The sequence below is a fragment of the Staurois parvus genome, unplaced genomic scaffold (genome assembly GCF_062004578.1).
Source record: "Staurois parvus isolate SC_StPar_1 unplaced genomic scaffold, SC_StPar_1.0 ptg002057l, whole genome shotgun sequence".
Lineage (NCBI taxonomy): Eukaryota > Metazoa > Chordata > Amphibia > Anura > Ranidae > Staurois > Staurois parvus.
The window spans coordinates 91218-110000 of record NW_028319853.1 but is presented as its reverse complement, the minus strand read 5'-3'; positions in this window follow the sequence as shown (position 1 = coordinate 110000).

The window sequence follows — 18783 nt, the reverse complement described above, 5'->3', positions numbered from 1 at the left end:
ATCTCAGGGCTGCTGATTTCGTCTAGCCCTTTTCAGACATTTTGGGGTTTATTTACTAAAGCTGGAAAGTGCAAAATCAGGCTCACTTCTGCATGGAATCCAGTCAGCTTCTAGCCTCAGCTTCTTCGAATAAAGTGATTCTAAAGGTTTATTTTTTTTAAAAGAAAAAATAACAAACATGTCTATACTTACCTGCTGTGCGGTGGCGTCCCCAGGCAGGTGGGGGGGGGGGTGCGCACTGCACTGGGTGACACCTATCGCACAGGGTGATGCCGGACTCGCTCCACGAAAAGGTAACTTGTAAAGCAAGCCGAACCATCCTGCGGGGATCGTCGGCTTTCTTTACAACTTACCTTTTCGTGGAGCGGGTGCGGTGTCACCCCGTATAGGTTGCATGCCGACAATCCCCGCAGGATGGATCGGATCTGCAGATTGGGGATACATAGTGGATCAGACTCTGATTCATTATGCTCAATCCATAGATCCAATCCATCCTGCGGGGATCGTCGGCATGCAACCTATACAGGGGTGACACCAGACCCGCTCCACGAAAAGGTAAGTTGTAAAGAAAGATGACGATCCCCGCAGGATGGATCGGATCTGCGGATTGGGGAGCATAATGGATCGGAGTCCGATCCATTATGCTCAATCCGCAGATCTGAACCATCCTGCGGGGATCGTCGGCATGCAACCTAAACGGGGTGACACTGGACCCGCTCCAAGAAAAGGTAAATTGTAAAGAAAGCCGACGATCCCGCAGGATGGATCAGATCTGAGGATTGGGGAGCATAATGGATCAAAGTCCGATCCATTATGCTCAATCCACAGATCCGATCCATTCTGCGGGGATCGTCGGAGGGGGTGTCACCAAGTGTTACCGCACCGGGTGACACCAACCCTAGGGACACCCCTGCTGCTGTGTGCAGTGGTTTTGCACAGAGCAGCCCGTATCCTCCTCGGGTCCCTCATGGGCTCTCCTGGCCCCTCCTTCCTGTTGGGTGCCCCCAAAGCAAGCAGCTTGCTATGAGGGCCCCCGCTGCTCCATGTGTCCATTCACACACGGAGCCGCAGCTCGGCCCCACCTCCTCTCTCTTCTCATTGGTCAATGTCTCCTGATTCTGTCTCAGCCAATGAGGAGAGGGAGTACCAGGACAGCCGAGACTCCAGTGCTCATCGCTGGATCAAGAGGGGGCTTAGGTGAGTATTAGGGGGGCACTGCTGCACACAGAAGGTTTTTTACCTTCATGCATAGAATACATGAAGTTAAAAAACCTTCAGCCTTTACAACCACTTTAAGCTTTGCCAATAAAACCTGGAAGCTGATTGGTTTCTATGCACTCTGCAGCTTTAGTAAATAACCCCCCCCCCCGTCTACATGCACTTGCACCATAGCACATCATTGCTTAGGATCGGCTTCCAGATAGTGACCATGGTGGACCATGGCTGAGCAATGTGCGTTGGCACGGTCGCTTGGAGCCAACACAGGAACAGTACTGGAAGACAGTTACATCTCCATAACAGGAAGTGCCTGGACAAGGACCATCATGGCAGGATCACCAGGTACTAGTTTAATGAAAACTGCAGCTCACAATACACTGAAAACAGCTTTTGAAAATTACCAAGATGTGTTACAGCAAATATGAAATTTTAGTGAACGGGTTTGGGCTGGCCTGAAGTCACTGCATATGCCAGCTGCTACAGAACGGCAGTTGATAGCTGGCATACACTGGGATATCAGTTAACTGCCACCTATAAACAGGGCTGCTATTAGAAACCACGGGGCCCCATATAGCCAACCTGACTGCCCCCCCCAAAAAAAAAGTTTACTATGCTTCAGTTTTGAATGAACACAGTGAGGGATTGGTACCAATCACTCATTGTGCTCATTTATAAAAGAAAGGGGTTGGTAAATGTGACATATTTACCAGACCCTTCCCTCGCTCACCATCCTGAAGGACCATATTGTCTCCTTGCAGCTGCTGGTGGGAAGGGGAGAAGGGTAGCTGGCAGCACTGCAGGGGTGGAAATGTATGATGCAAAGGGAGGGTGATGGGTGCGGCGGGGGGGCGCAATTACTGGAACCAATCTCCTATACGGCTCTTTCTGCAGCAGCTGAAAAGCAGCAAGAGGGGAGAATTCAGCTGCTGCAGAGAAAGCCATACAGTGCCTGGGCCCCCCCCTGCTGTCCTGGGGCCCTGTACAGGAGCACTGGTGGTACCCCCTTATCCACGGCCGTGCCTTTAAAGTTGGCCGTGACATGAAGCACAACATGACATTCCTAATTTCTGGAGAATTCATGGGCTATTAGTGGCTGCCCCCAGTGGTGTATTTAGGCAACACAAAAATTGGCTCCCCCCCCCATGGACAGACCTTGACACCAGCCAACACCCCCCTTGCCCATGAGGAGAGCCTGACATTGACCAACAACTCCCCAGCCCTGCCCCCACCCAAGAGAGCCTTCCACTACCACCCACCCCCCATACACTGGCAACCCCCCCACCCGGGCAAGAGATAAGACCCTCACCTTCACAGCTCCCCGGGAACAAGAGTCAGGCACTGCATACACCATCAAGCAACCCGCAACCTCTCTCAGATCCCACCTGGTCCCCGTGCTGCGTGTGTCCCTTCTTCCTTTCCTTCTTTCAGGAGACGGCACTGCCCCCCTAAAAAATGATGCTTCCCCCCTGAAAAATGATGCTTCCTCCCTGAAAAATGCCACCCTAGGCAACTGCCTTGTTTGCCTTGTGGTAAATACACCCCTGGCTGCTCCACCAATTAAATGTAATAAGGCCACTTTAAAATACTCCATAGTGACAGGCAGGGGTGGACCCGAGGGCCCAGGGTCAGTAGGGGGCCCCATGAGATGCCCCTGGTACCTTTTTCATAGGCTTTTTTGAGTTTGGGCAAGGACACAGGGGCCCCATGATCCCCTATTGCCCGGGGGCCCCATGAGTTGTCATTCCGCCCCTGGTGACAGGGGAGTTAAAGGATATAGAAAAAAAATGCATTTTTTTCTATATTTTTGGGATGTGGCACTAGGAAGCTTATTATTTTGTATTGGGGAGTTAAAGGGTAACTCCAACCATATACTTCATCAACGAGGTAAAATGTAAATAACCTGCTCCTCCCACCAATCAGAATTGTAAAGTAAGGTGCATACTTACTCCTCCCACTCCTATCATGTTTGATTTAAAGTGGACCTGTCAATAACGTACGAGATCGCATGAATACACTGTTGTCATAAAACACAGCAACAGTATCATTTTACAGACTCCATCTTTTTTTGTAATTGTTCCATGGAGTTGTCCTTTACCAGGGTGGTCCCTAATCTCTCTTTCTCCATTTGGCCTGACAAAGGACTTTTGACTCAGTGACTGCACCGTCCAGCCCGCGCTCTTTCCAGAATGAGCTACAGAATGGCGCAATCCACATTTCAGAAAGCCCCGTGTAGTCCATTTCTGTTCCCCTGTGAAGCTGAATTGCACTTTTCCTTACAAGTGAGAGCTTCCCATACTACAAGGACTGCCTGGCTGATGCTCCAGATAAAATTCGTTAGGGGAAGTTTTCAGGAACAGGAAGCCAGAAAGAAATGCATTCTAGTGATTTGTCACCTAGATAACAGAGCACCCATGGCAGCAATTTAAAGGGTCAGTCCACCCATAGCTGACTCAGGATCTGCTAGATGGGCCATAGGCGATTTTTTTTTTTCCTGGGAGGTTCAACCTTGGGCACCCAGAGGGGAACAATAAGGTGGCGTGCTGTACATGCCGCAGAGAATGATAGGTCTAGCAAAACTGTGCTAACAGTAGGAGGAGCCAATGAGGAGAGGAGGGATAGGGAGAGAGAGAAAGAGGAGAGAGGAGGGATAGGGAGAGAGAGAAAGAGGAGAGGAGGGATAGGGAGAGAGAAAGAGGAGAGAGGGGGGATAGGGAGAGAGAAAGAGGACAGAGGAGGGATAGAGAGAGAGAAAGAGGAGGGATAGGGAGAGAGAGAAAGAGGAGAGAGGAGGGATAGAGAAAGAGGAGAGAGGAGGGATGAGGGGAGAGAGAAAGAGGAGAGAGGAGGGATAGGGAGAGAGAGAAAGAGGAGAGAGGAGGGATAGGGAGAGAGAAAGAGGAGAGAGAGGGATAGAGAAAGAGGAGAGAGGAGGGATAGGGAGAGAGAGAAAGAGGAGAGAAGAGGGATAGGGAGAGAGAAAGAGGAGAGAGAGGGATAGGGAGAGAGAAAGAGGACAGAGGAGGGATAGAGAAAGAGGAGAGAGGAGAGAGGAGGGATGAGGAGAGAGAGAAAGAGGAGAGAGGAGGGATAGGGAGAGAGAGAAAGAGGAGAGAGGAGGGATAGGGAGAGAGAAAGAGGAGAGAGAGGGATAGGGAGAGAGAAAGAGGACAGAGGAGGGATAGGGAGAGAGAAAGAGGACAGAGGAGGGATAGGGAGAGAGAAAGAGGACAGAGGAGGGATAGGGAGAGAGAGCCATCTGTAGGCATGAGGCCTTTGGGTACAAGCATTGGAGCGTATATTACCCCCTCTCCTCTTTCTCTCTCTATCCCTCCTCTCTCCTCTCTCTCTCTATCCCTCCTATCTCCTCTTTCTCTCTCTCCCTATCCCTCCTCTCTCCTCTTTATCTCTCTCTCTATCCCTCCTCTCTCCTCGTTCGCTCTCTCCCTATACCCCCCCTCTCTCTTTCTATCCCTCCTCTCTCCTCTTTCTCTCCCTACCCCCCCCCCCTCTCTCTCTCTATCCCTCTCTCTCGCTCTCTCTCTCACAATCCTTCCTTTCTGCTCACTCTCTCTCTCTATCCCTCCTCTCTCCTCTTTCTCTCTCTCTATCCCTCCTCTCTCCTCTTTCTCTCTCTCTATCCCTCCTCTCTCCTCTTTCTCTCTCCCCCTATCCCTCCTCTTTCTCTCTCTCTATCCCTCCTCTCTCCTCTTTCTCTCCCTATCCCTCCTCTCTCCTCTTTCTCTCTCTCCCTATCCCTCCTCTCTCCTCTTTCTCTCTGCCCCTATCCCTCCTCTCTCCTCTTTCTCTCTCCCTATCCCTCCTTTTTCTCTCTTCCTATCCCTTCTCTCTCCTTTTTCTTTCTCTCCCTATCCCTCCTCTTTTTCCTCTTTCCTTATATTTCAATATATATATATTGAAATATGTTTTGAAATATATTGAATATTGGCAAAAGTGTAGTGTTTCAAATATACGTCAATATATTTGGGAAGAATATTTTTAAAATATATTTCAAATATATTTTTCTTCCATGTGGGCATCAGTTAGATACTCCATTTTATTATTAGGTTTTATTGCTGTCTATTTCCCCGTTAGGGAGATTAACCCTCTTTGAGGGCCCATTCACACTTCCATTGCCCAAATGTGCATGCATTACTGTATGTTATGACAGATGTTTGAACATGCATTTTGTTAAGGAAACTCATTCATTTTGAAAGGTACTGTAGGACCAGTGAGGAGCCCAAGTAAAAGAACACATCTCGGGCAACCCTTTAGACAAGCATGTTCCTCCCTGCTGGCCACTGGGTGACTGTACTTTAGCTGTGCTGTGCTGATCAACTTACTGTTCCAGGAGCAGGTCTGATAGAAAGTAATCAAGCAACTGATGGGCTGAAAATCTATTCTATCCAGTGGACAGCTGCCACCCTGAAAAATGCTCATCTAAAGGGTGCCTCGGGACGTGTTCTTTCACTATTGCAATCAACAGGAAGCTGAGGTATCACTCCCCTGCTGGCTGCTATGAAGAGCCAGACTTACAGCAGCTGTAGCTACAGGGGATAGACTGAGGATTTGCACACATTTTCAAAGTAAGAAAAATCATTTCAGCAATACAATACAATGATTTGAGTCAGTGATGAGTGCTCTTTAATAATACATAATGTAACGGAAATGAATTTAGTATTCTTTTAATCCCTGCGAAAAAAAAATAAAAAATGTTATTGCATTGGGGCATCGGACAGTTGTAATGTTTCCATGACATCCAAAACATGATCGCGCACAAAGGTTCCGTTGTATAAAGTGTTACTTTGTATGTCTGATATGAGATCACACTGTCATTGTGGGGGGGGGGGGGGATGCTGTTATGGGGTCTTAGTTGAGTTCAGGCCGTTGTCTGATTTAAAAACAACAACATATATTGGGTTGGTGACTGCGAGCGAGAATGTTTGAGGGATTCGGGTTACAAAGGGTTACACAAGTTGCGTTCTCTGTGTGAGCCGAGGACCTGCCATTCCCTTCATCAGGACTGGCCTTGAAGCTAAAAATAATTTACCTAAAATTATCTCTGCAGCCAATCAGCAGTCGCCCTGCATGGGGGGGGGACAATATTGCTGGGCAGACTGATGAGAAATGAGGGAGATCTTCGTAGACAAAGGTTTGTGCTGATTTTTATTTAAAGCCCCCAAAACCTTTCTGCTTCAATCAGCTATATACAGTGCAGGCTGATTCCAACAAAAGGTGTGCTGCTGCAGCCGGAGTAGAAAAGCCTGTCCCCTGCCAGCATGCTGCAGGGAAGGACCCTTGCTCTTTATGTGGAAGCAGTGGTCTCTCTGCAGAGATCTGAGATTCCCCCCTGCTGAGTCATCTAGAAGTCATCAATCAGCAGGGAGTATGAGCTATGCTAATTGCAGAACTGTAGGTTTGACTGAGCAGGGAGCGTATCGGACCTCTGCAGAGAGACCACTGCTTCCACCTAGAGTGAAATAGCTCACAATCGGTGAAGCTCCTGCTATCTGCTGATTGGAGAGCTCAAGCTATGATGCATCAGGAGGTGTGTGAGACCTCTGCAGAGAGACCACTGCCCCTACATAGGGAGATCTGCAGCTCAGCAGTCAGCAAAAATCACGCTCCCTGCTGATTGGAGAACTTTAGCTGTGATCCATCAGGACATGTGTGAGACCTCTGCAGAGAGACCACTGCCCCCACATAGGGAGATCTGCAGCTCAGCAGTCAGCAAAAATCATGCTCCCTGCTGATTGGAGACCTCAAGCTATAACCCAGCGAGGGGTGTGTCAGACCTCTGCAGAGAGACCACTGCTTCCTCATAGGGAGATCTACAGCTCTGCAGTCAGCAAAGATCACGCTCCCTGCTGATTGGAGAACTTTAGCTGTGATCCATCAGGACATGTGTCAGACCACTGCAGAGAGACCACTGCCCCCACATAGGGAGATCTGCAGCTTTGCAGTCAGCAAAGATCATGCTCCCTGCTGATTGGAGACCTCAAGCTGTGATCCTTCAGGGGGTGTATCATGCAGTCAGCAAAGATCATGCTCCCTGCTGATTGGAGACCTCAAGCTGTGATCCTTCAGGGGGTGTATCATGCAGTCAGCAAAGATCATGCTCCCTGCTGATTGGAGACCCTTAAGCTGTGATCCATCAGGACATGTGTCAGACCTCTGCAGAGAGACCACTGCCTTCTCATAGGGAGATCTACAGCTCTGCAGTCAGCAAAGATCACGCTACCTGCTGATTGGAGAACTCTAGCTGTGATCCATCAGGAGGTGTGTCAGACCTCTGCAGAGAGACCACTGCTTCCTCATAGGGAGATCTACAGCACTGCAGTCAGCAAAGATCATGCTCCCTGCTGATTGGAGAGCTCTAGCTGTAACTCATCAGGGGGGGTGTCAGACCTCTGCAGAGAGACCACTGCCCCCACATAGGGAGATCTACAGCTCTGCAGTCAGCAAAGATCATGCTCCCTGCTGATTGGAGACCTCAAGCTGTAACCCTCAGGGGTGTGTCAGACCTCTGCAGAGAGACCACTGCTTCCATAAGGAGATCTACAGCTCTGCAGTCAGCAAAGATCACACTCCCTGCTGATTGGAGAGCTCTAGTTGTAACCCTCAGGGGCGTGTCAGACCTCAGCAGAGAGACCACTGCCCCCACATAGGGAGATCTACAGCTCGGCAGTCAGCAAAGATCATGCTCCCTACTGATTGGAGACCTCAAGCTGTAACCCTCAGGGGCGTGTCAGACCTCTGCATAGAGACCACTGCCCCCACATAGGGAGATCTATAGCTCTGCAGTCAGCAAAGATTACGCTCTCTGCTGAGTGGAGAACTCTAGCTGTAATCCTCAGGGCTGTGTCAGACCTCGGCAGAGAGACCACTGCCTCCTCATAGGAAGATCTACAGCTCTGAAGTCAGCAAAGATCACACTCCCTGCTGATTGGAGACCTCAAGCTGTAACCCTCAGGGGCGTGTCAGACCTTGGCAGAGAGACCACTGCCCCCACATAGAGAGATCTACACCTCTGTAATCAGGAAAGCTCCTACTCCTGGCTGATTGGAGAGCTGTAGCTGTGATTAATCCCATTCCTTGGGTGGACTGTCCCTTTAACATGCACTTTGTATAACATGCGTTCTCTAGATATCGCGTCCATCAGATAAATCGACCTGCGGCAATGTTAACGTCTCACAAGCTGCAGAATCCCTTTCCAGCTGCTGGCTTGTATTCACCGCAGCTTACCAGACGCCACACCTGGTGACTTAACCAGCGCTCCCAAAAATAAAATGGCTTCACACCCGCGCACCTCCACTGCGCGTCTGCCAGCTGTGATGAGGACACTTCTCCCGTGTTAATGTATGATAAACGCATGTTACCAGCAGAGTGACAGGATCGTCTGCTAGGCGATGTTCGGGATTCTGTGATGGATTCTCACACATTTTTATGATGAAGAGGAATACAAAAATAACCGTTCCTGCACTTCTTCCTTCTCCGTGTGCCTCCCTGAAATGCTTGCCGCACACCAATTCAACTGCATTCCTGTGTAAATCACATGCGATTTGTGTGTGGTGTGATTGGAGCCATACATTTTGTATGGCTCCAGTCGCACCGCACCAAAAAGGTGCAGGACCCTTTTTTTGGTCCGCACTAGAATCGGATGGCACGGGTATTCACACCTATGTGATCCGATTCTGCACATCGCACTGCGTTTTGTGGACCGCTTTCGGGGTGTTGCTAACTTAACATACACACCCGCAGCGCTTCTCATGAACGGGGTGCGATTTGTATGCGGTGCGATTGGAGCTGTACATTTTGTATGGCTCTAATGGCACCTCACCAAAAAGATGCAGGACCCTTTTTTGGTCTGCACTAGAATCGAATCACACGGGTATTCACACCTATGCAATCTGATTCTGCACATTGCGCCCAATTGGGGTGTTGTTCTTAACATACACACTCGTAGCGGTTCGCATGAATGGGGTGCGATTCTCACTGAAAACGCTGTGAATTCCGCACCACATCAGTGTGAACCCGGGCTAAGGGTCCATTTAAACTTGTGCGACTTTGGACATCAAAAAAACCTTCATATCAATGAGTAACCTTCATATCAATGAGTGACCTTCATATCTATGTGACTTACACCTCGGTCACACCCAGGGCTGCTGTTAAACACCACAGGGCCCCATACAGCCAATCTGACAGCCCCCCCCCCCCCCCCCCACAGTTTACTATAATTCAATTATGAATGAACACAGTGAGTGATCAGTACTGATCATTCATTGTGTTCAGTCAGGAAAGGAAGGGGCTAGTAAACGTGACATATTTACTAAAACCTTCCCCCACTCTCCATCCTGAAGGATCCTATTGTCCTAGTGCCTGCAGCTGCTGGTGGGAAGGACAGGAGGGTAGCCGGCAGCACTGTGGGGGGCCGGAGAAACTGGGGGTAACATATGATGCACAAGGAGGGTGATTTGCGGCAATTACTGGAGCCAATCCCCTGTATGGCTCTCTCTGCAGCAGCTGAAAGCCAACAGGAGGGAGAGGAGAAACCAGATTTCAGCTGCTGCAGAAAGGGCCATACAGGGGATCGGTTCCAGTAATCACCCCTCCGCTGTTCTGATCGCCCTCCCTGCCTACATCTGATTCACCTAGCTGCCTGGGCCCCCCCCCCTGCTGGCCTGGGCCCCCTACAGGACTGGTGGTACCCCCTTATCCACAGCCCTGGTCACATCGATCCTGACTTTGAAATCGTGCGACTTACAGCGAGGTAAGTACAGTGAACATTTATGGCACCCGCTCTGTGCCGTTATGACGTGACTCCAGCATGCATGTGTGGGAGTGACACCATTGCGGACCGGCCAGAGAGAGCGAACCTGGAAGGAAGGAGCGGGCGGAGATGGAGGCACCTGGGATCTGTGACTGCAGGGCTCCGTTTGACAGGTAATCTGCCATAATGTACTAATATGACATTATGGCTACAAAAAAGCACACGTAACACGAGCACCGCTCTCAGCTGGAATGATACATTTCCAGGTAAGGACGGAGTTCACCTTTAAGCAACCTTTCTACGAGAACTTGAAAAAACCTCGACTTTGAATATTTCCTGTGTGTTGGCGGAATCTGTGTCAAGGTGCTGTGGCTTTGCCGTAGACGGTGTCACAGGTTGGTGTCACAGGTTTACACTGTTTTTATGTATGTGAGTTCAGAGAGTTGTGATGAATGTCTAATGTGAGCGAGGATAGAAACGACAGCGCAATCTACGTCTCCTCCAATCATCATCCTCGGATCTGACCTTCGCATGCAAATACGCAGCCAGAACGGCGTCAGGAGTGGGCCTCATCATCCGCATGGAAGTCGTCCACCTTTTTAAAGAAATCTCCCACATTATGTGTTTTATAACTTCTCTAAGGCCCCGCTGATCCCTCGCGTAGCGGAAACGTGCGTTCCTGCTTGTGATTCTTTTTGAGCGAATAATATGCGTTTCCTCGTGTCGCGCACAGGGCAGCCCGTTCACTCAGGCCCCGTTCACATTAGACAATTTCAAATCTTGGCAAAGCACTCTAGGCACATTCGGGGGCCATTGTTCTTAACGGCGCCCCAAATGCAGTGTGATTCTGCCGCGAATGACACGTGACAGTCTCCCTTGACATCAGTTGTCACCAGTAGAGTCCCTGATGTCAAGAGCAACTCTACTGGGGACACTTGATGTCAAGGGGGACTCTACTGGGGACACCTGATTTCAAGGGGGACTCTATTGGGGATAACTGATGTCAAGGGGGACTCTACTGGGGACACCTGATTTCAAGGGGGACTCTATTGGGGATAACTGATGTCAAGGGGGACTCTACTGGGGACACCTGATGTCAAGGGGGACTCTATTGGGGACACCTGATGTCAAGAGGGACTCTACTGAGGACTCCTGATGTCAAGAGGGACTCTACTGGGGACACCTGATGTCAAGGGGGACTCTACTGGGGATAACTGATGTCAAGGGCAACTCTGCTGGGGACACCTGATGTCAAGGGGACTCTACTGGGGACACCTGATGTCAAGGGGACTCTACTGGGGACACCTGATGTCAAGGGGGACTCTATTGGGGATAACTGATGTCAAGGGTGACTCTACTGGGCACTCCACCTGGTGTGGGGGGCACAATTTGCCATCTTTGCCCTAGGCACTAGATGACCTTGCCCTGGCACTGTCCTGCTGAGGAAGGAGACGTGTCCTTCTTCCTCTCTCCCCGTCAATGTGACTTGTCACATGACCGAATAGAGGAAGGAGACGCTCTGAGTACCGATCTCCCAGTACAAGGGGAAAAGTGGAGGGGACGACAACTCAGGAGCATGAGGGTCCCTGATGTGAAGGGGGACTCTCCTGGGGACACCCCATGTCAAGAGGGACCCTACTGAGGACACCCGATGTCAAGGGGAACTCTCCTGGGGACACCCGATGTCAAGAGGGACCCTACTGAGGACACCTGATGTCAAGAGGGACCCTACTGAGGACACCTGATGTCAAGAGGGACCCTACTGGGGACACCTGATGTCAAGGGGAACTCTCCTGGGGACACCTGATGTCAAGAGGGACCCTACTGAGGACACCTGATGTCAAGAGGGACCCTACTGGGGACACCCGATGTCAAGGGGAACTCTCCTGGGGACACCCGATGTCAAGAGGGACCCTACTGAGGACACCTGATGTCAAGGGGGACCCTACTGGGGACACCTGATGTCAAGAGGGACCCTACTGGGGACACCTGATGTCAAGGGGGACTCTATTTGGGACACCTGATGTCAAGGGGGACTCTATTGGGGACACCTGATATCAAGGGGACTCTACTGAGGACACCTGATGTCAAGGGGGACCCTAATGGGGGCACCTGATGTCAAGGAGAACTCTATTGGATACACCTGATGTCAAGGGGGACTCTATTGGGGACACCTGATGTCAAGAGTACTCTACAGGGGACACCTGATGTCAAGGGGGACTCTTCTGGGCACTCCACCTGGTGGTGGTGGGGGGCACAAATTCGCCATCTTTGCCCCGGCACTGTCTGTACTTCTCTTTGCACTGCAGGCGGACCATGTCCGGAGGAGGAGTCACGTGTTGTACATAGCACCCTGCATCAGGACTCCTCTGAAGAGTCCTTAGCCCTGATATAAGCAATGGGCTTGCTCTTCGGAAGGGCTATGCAAATATCAAATTGCCTTGATGGGTGGGTGTCAGCCTGGAGAAGTGGGCGTTCCTAGGCAGGCCATATTTCAATAGCTAATGTCCACATGTGAGCCTCCGTGATTGAATGACTGAATAGGGAACACTCAGGAGAAAAGAGCTAGATGATGTTGGATGTCCTTCAGCCGGAAAATGAGGCGGAGCTCTATCTGACTTTCCGCAGCTCCTAATGCACATTGTGAGAAGCTCACAGTGTGCAGTGAAATCAGAGGAAGCCGTTTCAATCCAGGAGAGGAGCCGCTATAACTGTGCAAGACTGGAGGAGAGGCCGGAGTTCAGATTCAGAGGCTGTAGGCTGCGATTGTTGAACTGCTGAACATTCTTGTTGTCGGATTGTCTCTGACTTCATCGCTTTCTGAATCACTGACCATAAACATGCATGCAGCCAGCACAGAATCAAAAAGTTTTGCTTCGTTTTGGGTGGAGGGTGGAAGTGTCAGACCCCCTGTCAGGATTTTCTCAGTTCATTTTTATTATGTATGGAGGAGCAGGGGTGTCCCGAGGCCGGTGCAGGGGGTGCGGCCCGCACCGGGTGACACCGGACCCGCTCCACAAAAAGGTAAGTTTTAAAGCGAGCCGACGATCCCCGCAGGATGGATCGGATCTGTGGATTGGGGAGCATAAAGGATCGGAGTCCGATCCATTATGCTCAATCCGCAGATCTGATCCATCCTGCGGGGATCGTCGGCTCGCTTTAAAACTTACCTTTTCGTGGAGAGATCAGTTAACCCCGTATAGGTTGCAAGCCAATGATCCCCGCAGGATGGATTGGATCTGCGGATTGGGGATCGTGGGGGGGGGTCACCAAGTGTTATCACACCGGGTGACACCAACCCTAGGGACGCCTCTGTGTAGGAGCACCCTAGGATGTGTGTTAGGACTACAGAACACCTCCCCCTCTCCTCACTTCTATTATATAGGGGGAGTAGTTGTTCTGTAATCCACAAACAGAGCTGGGAACAATGTAACTGATAAGAGAGCGGCACAGCAGGAGAGCGCAGGAAGTCATCAACTCCCTGGATTTCTGGCAGGATCAACACTTTTTTTTGGAATTATTGAACAGATATAACAAAAATGTTTCCAATAGAATATTCAGCCGACCAAAAGGGAGCAAATAAGAGAAGTTCATTGCCCGGGATTTGGTGCCTTCACCAGGGCGGTCATCCGCATCGGCCTGAAATGATGGAATGCAGACTTCACTCAGGCCATTCTTGTTCCAGGGCAGGGACTCAGCAAGCCAGCAATGGCAACTCCCATAGAGAACATTAGAGGATCCTTGAGGTTCAATGGCGAACTGACCATGTGGAAACTCGGGCACTGCGCGAGGGCCCGGGGTCAGTAGGGGGCCCCATGAGATGCCCCTGGTACCTTTTTCATAGGCTTTTTTGAGTTTGGGCAAGGACACAGGGGCCCCATGATCCCCTATTGCCCGGGGGCCCCATGAGTTGTCAGTCTGCTCCTGTTGAGGTCACATTGCCTTTCCGTGGCATGTAGGCAGGGGCGGACTGACAACTCATGGGGCAGTAGGGGATCATGGGGCCCCTGTGTCCTTTCCCACACTCAAAAAAGCCTATGAAAGCTACCAAGGGCATTTCATGGGGCCCCCTACTGACCCTGGGCCCTCGGGCAGTGCCCAAGTGCCTGAATGGTAAGTCCGCCCCTGCATGTAGGTGGCAGTTCTTGCCTCCTGCAGTTCCAGAATTTCCGTCCCCATTGTCTGCGGTGGTGACAGAGGTGTCAGAGTCGGGGGGCCGTACACAAAGCTCTCTGATAACGGGGGGCTCAGCGCTGCTCAGCAATGTCAGGAAGGAAGCCCGCACCTCCAACATGCTGACAGAGGAACTCCGATTCCTGTTTTCAGAGGCTTCCCATCCGTCAGGAATTCCTCAGCTTCGGCCTTATAGACGACCTGACCTCATAATGCCGCTAACCCTTCAGCTGCCGGATGGTGTACTCTCCCTGTGTATAGTACCCAGAGGTGGACTGACAACTCATGGGGCCCCCGGGCAATAGGGGATCATGGGGCCCCTGTGTCCTCGCCCACACTCAAACCACACCCAAAAAAGCCTATGAAAGGTACCAGGGGCATCTCATGGGGCCCCCTACTGACCCGGGCCCTCGGCCAGTGCCCGAGTGCTCGAATGGTCAGTCCGCCCCTGATGGTACCCTAGGTGTGACTAGTGATGGGCCGAACACCCCCCTGTGCAGTTCGCGGTCGAACATTCAAACCTAACGAAAATTTGACCGCGAACTTCGAACAGAGGGGACAATTCACTAAGCGGTGTCTGAGTATGCGACAAGATACCGCACAGCTACTAAACGCATTCAGCCCGGGTTCACACTGATGCGGTGCAAATCAGAATCGCACCCCGTTCATGCGAACCGCTGCGGGTGTGTATGTTAAGTTAACAACCCCGCAAAAGCGCTCCGCAAAACGCAGTGCGATGTGCAGAATCGGGTGGCATAGGTGTGAATACCCGTGCCATCCGATTGTAGTGCGGACCCAAAAAAGGGTCCTGCACCTTTTTGGTGCAGGTGCGGTGCCAATAAAGACATACATAATGTACGGCTCCGATCGCACCGCACACAAATCGCATGTGATCTGTACAGGAATGCGGTGCGGTTCCGGTGCGAATCACATGTGATCTGTACAGCAATGCAGTGTGGTTCCGGTGCGAATCACATGTGATTGACCACACAGCACTGATGTGAACCTGGGCTCATTCATGTTTCTGCTGTCAGTGGGGTTCCTGCTGAATGTAAAAAGAATTGCCGGCATTGCACAATTACAAAAAAAAAAAAAATTGTGGGGTCCCCCCTCCCATCCATACCAAGCCCTTCCGGTCTGGTATGGATTTACAGGGGAACCCCCACGTCAAAATGTAAAAAACAATGGCTCGGGGGCCCCCCAAAATCCATACATGACTCTTATCCGAGCATGCAGGTCAGGAAAGGGGAAGGCGAGCGAGCCATACCAGGCCACATTCCCTCAACATGGGGGAGTTGTTTTGGGGCAGGGGAGCCCCCCCCCAAAGCACCTTGTCTTCATGTTGAAAGGGACGAGGGCCTTTTCCCCACAACTGTGCCTGGTGGTTGTGGGGGTCTACGGGCGGGGGCTTATCAGAATCTGGAAGCTCCATTTCACAAGGGGGCCACCAGATCCCCCCCCCCCATGTGATTCATTATGGGGTGCATGGTGCCGCTACCCATTCACAAAAAAAATAGAATACAAAATGACAGGACACAATGTTTGACAAATCCTTTATTAAAAATGAAAAAAAATATCCCCCAAAGTAGATCCAATTTCAATCACGATGCCCACCGCCGCCGCTACCCAAAAAAAGAAACGGTCCGCTCTTGACGCTGGCTCCCCGCCATCTGACAGCTATGACACAATGACAGTTCTGTGATGACATCACATGCGCTGTGATTGGCCAAAGCATTGCATCTGACCTGTGGTGTCCTGACCTGACCCATGTCCCACAATGCACCTGTTAGGGCGCACAGCCCGACTCAAACATACAGCCCATCAGTAGGTGTGACCGGCAGAGCAGAGTATTTCAGGAGAGGAGAGTTATAGAGGAAGGAGCGGAGTCCTCCAGCAGTGCAGAGTATTTCAGGAGAGGAGAGTTATAGAGGAAGGAGCGGAGTCCTCCAGCAGCGCAGAGTATTTCAGGAGAGGAGAGTTATAGAGGAAGGAGCGGAGTCCTCCAGCAGCGCAGAGTATTTCAGGAGAGGAGAGTTATAGAGGAAGGAGCGGAGTCCTCCAGCAGCGCAGAGTATTTCAGGAGAGGAGTTATAGAGGAAGGAGCGGAGTCCTCCAGCAGAGCAGAGTATTTCAGGAGAGGAGAGTTATAGAGGAAGGAGAGGAGTCCTCCAGCAGTGCAGAGTATTTCAGGAGAGGAGAGTTATAGAGGAAGGAGCGGAGTCCTCCAGCAGTGCAGAGTATTTCAGGAGAGGAGTTATAGAGGAAGGAGCGGAGTCCTCCAGCAGTGCAGAGTATTTCAGGAGAGGAGAGTTATAGAGGAAGGAGCGGAGTCCTCCAGCAGCGCAGAGTATTTCAGGAGAGGAGAGTTATAGAGGAAGGAGCGGAGTCCTCCAGCAGAGCAGAGTATTTCAGGAGAGGAGAGTTATAGAGGAAGGAGCGGAGTCCTCCAGCAGTGCAGAGTATTTCAGGAGAGGAGTTATAGAGGAAGGAGCGGAGTCCTCCAGCAGTGCAGAGTATTTCAGGAGAGGAGAGTTATAGAGGAAGGAGCGGAGTCCTCCAGCAGAACCAAGTATTTCAGGAGAGGAGAGTTATAGAGGAAGGAGCGGAGTCCTCCAGCAGCGCAGAGTATTTCAGGAGAGGAGAGTTATAGAGGAAGGAGCGGAGTCCTCCAGCAGAGCAGAGTATTTCAGGAGAGGAGTTATAGAGGAAGGAGCGGAGTCCTCCAGCAGCGCAGAGTATTTCAGGAGAGGAGTTATAGAGGAAGGAGCGGAGTCCTCCAGCAGCGCAGAGTATTTCAGGAGAGGAGAGTTACAGAGGAAGGAGCGGAGTCCTCCAGCAGAGCAGAGTATTTCAGGAGAGGAGAGTTATAGAGGAAGGAGTGGAGTCCTCCAGCAGTGCAGAGTATTTCAGGAGAGGAGAGTTATAGAGGAAGGAGCGGAGTCCTCCAGCAGTGCAGAGTATTTCAGGAGAGGAGAGTTATAGAGGAAGGAGTGGAGTCCTCCAGCAGTGCAGAGTATTTCAGGAGAGGAGAGTTATAGAGGAAGGAGTGGAGTCCTCCAGCAGTGCAGAGTATTTCAGGAGAGGAGATTTCCTGCTCTGCACTGCCCTGAGGCTTTTATTAAAGGAAGATTTGATGACAAAGGATCCAGATTCAGTGAATTCTCCTCGGCATTATCGGGTGAGATAAGCCGTGTCGCCGGTTGATATCCCTTTGAGCCGAGGCCAAGAACCGTCTGGTGGAAACTGTGAATAAATCATTTTTCTTTGAAGCGGACAGAAGAATTGTCAGTATGGGAGGAGCCCCGACGCCTGATAAGTCGCAGAACGCGGGTCGTCTCCAGATAGCGCATTTGGCGCCTTTATCTAATGGAAATAGTGAGCATCAGAGAACCCGGAGATGTCCCCCCGCCAGGGGTGGACTGACCATTTGGAAACTCGAGCACTGCCCGAGGGCCCGGGGTCAGTAGGGGGCCCCATGAGATGCCCCTGGTACCTTTTTCATAGGCTTTTTTGAGTTTGGGCAAAGACACAGGGGCCCCATGATCCCCTATTGCCCGGGGGCCCCATGAGTTGTCAGTCCGCCCCTGCCCCCCCCGCTGACATAACAGGACCACAAAAGTCTGATTTTCGGAGCACATTATGGTGTCATTAATTGCACATTTGGGGCTCATTAACATTCTTGTGTTGCAGTAACATGCATTGCCCGTGAGCATGCAATGGGCCGCCGACACACCCATGACCAGCTAAAAACTTGTGACCCTTTTTTCTTTACTAACACAATGCATTGCAACACAGATGTATTGGCTGAGTTGGGATGCCATTCAGAATGAATTGCACCACAACGCATGTAAGTGCGAAATGGGCCCTAATGCAGCAGAGCAACTAATCAGCCAGCTGCTGATGCCATCCTATCATGGAGCGGCTTCCTCAAGGTGACAACGGTGGACCGTGCCTGTGCAATGTGTGTTGGCCTGTCAGCTTGTAGTCTCCACGAGGGTCACATGTGACAGGGTGACAACGCAGGGCCGTATATAGGAGACAGTTGTCACCCTTCAATGCAGGATCACCAAGCATTATGTGCGGAAATAACAAAATGGAAAATGACTTTTTCTTGCTGTTGGAGGTCATCGAAGAATTTGCTGATCGGGTTTCCATCCGCTTTACGTTCGGTCTCAGCGCTCACATACATGGCTCCCCCCGGGGAAGTCGTTCTTGTTGTGAAAGGAGGAAGTAAGAGGAGGAAGCCGAGGGCTGGAAGCTGCAGTAAGACGTGGAGAGGATGTGGGGACAGAGCAGGATGCAGCTACAATGGGAGACAGGAAATCGGGGAGTCGGGGGGGGGGGCTGCATCGAGGTGGACGCTAAGGGGGCTCATTCTGTAACACACCCCCCCCCGGGGGAGTCACTGTCTGTCGCTGAAATAAAGTAACAAGCAATCCTTTCCTCACTGCTGACCTCTTCCTGAAAATGCTAGCTGCCTGGCAGGCTCAATAGCCCACTACAGAGCACACTAGGGTGCTGGGGGTCCATTCACTTCAATGACCGCAATGAATTACCCCACTGGGATGAGCAGCGGGGATGGTAAATGAGAGCTGTGATTGGCTGACACTAATGTCACATGACAC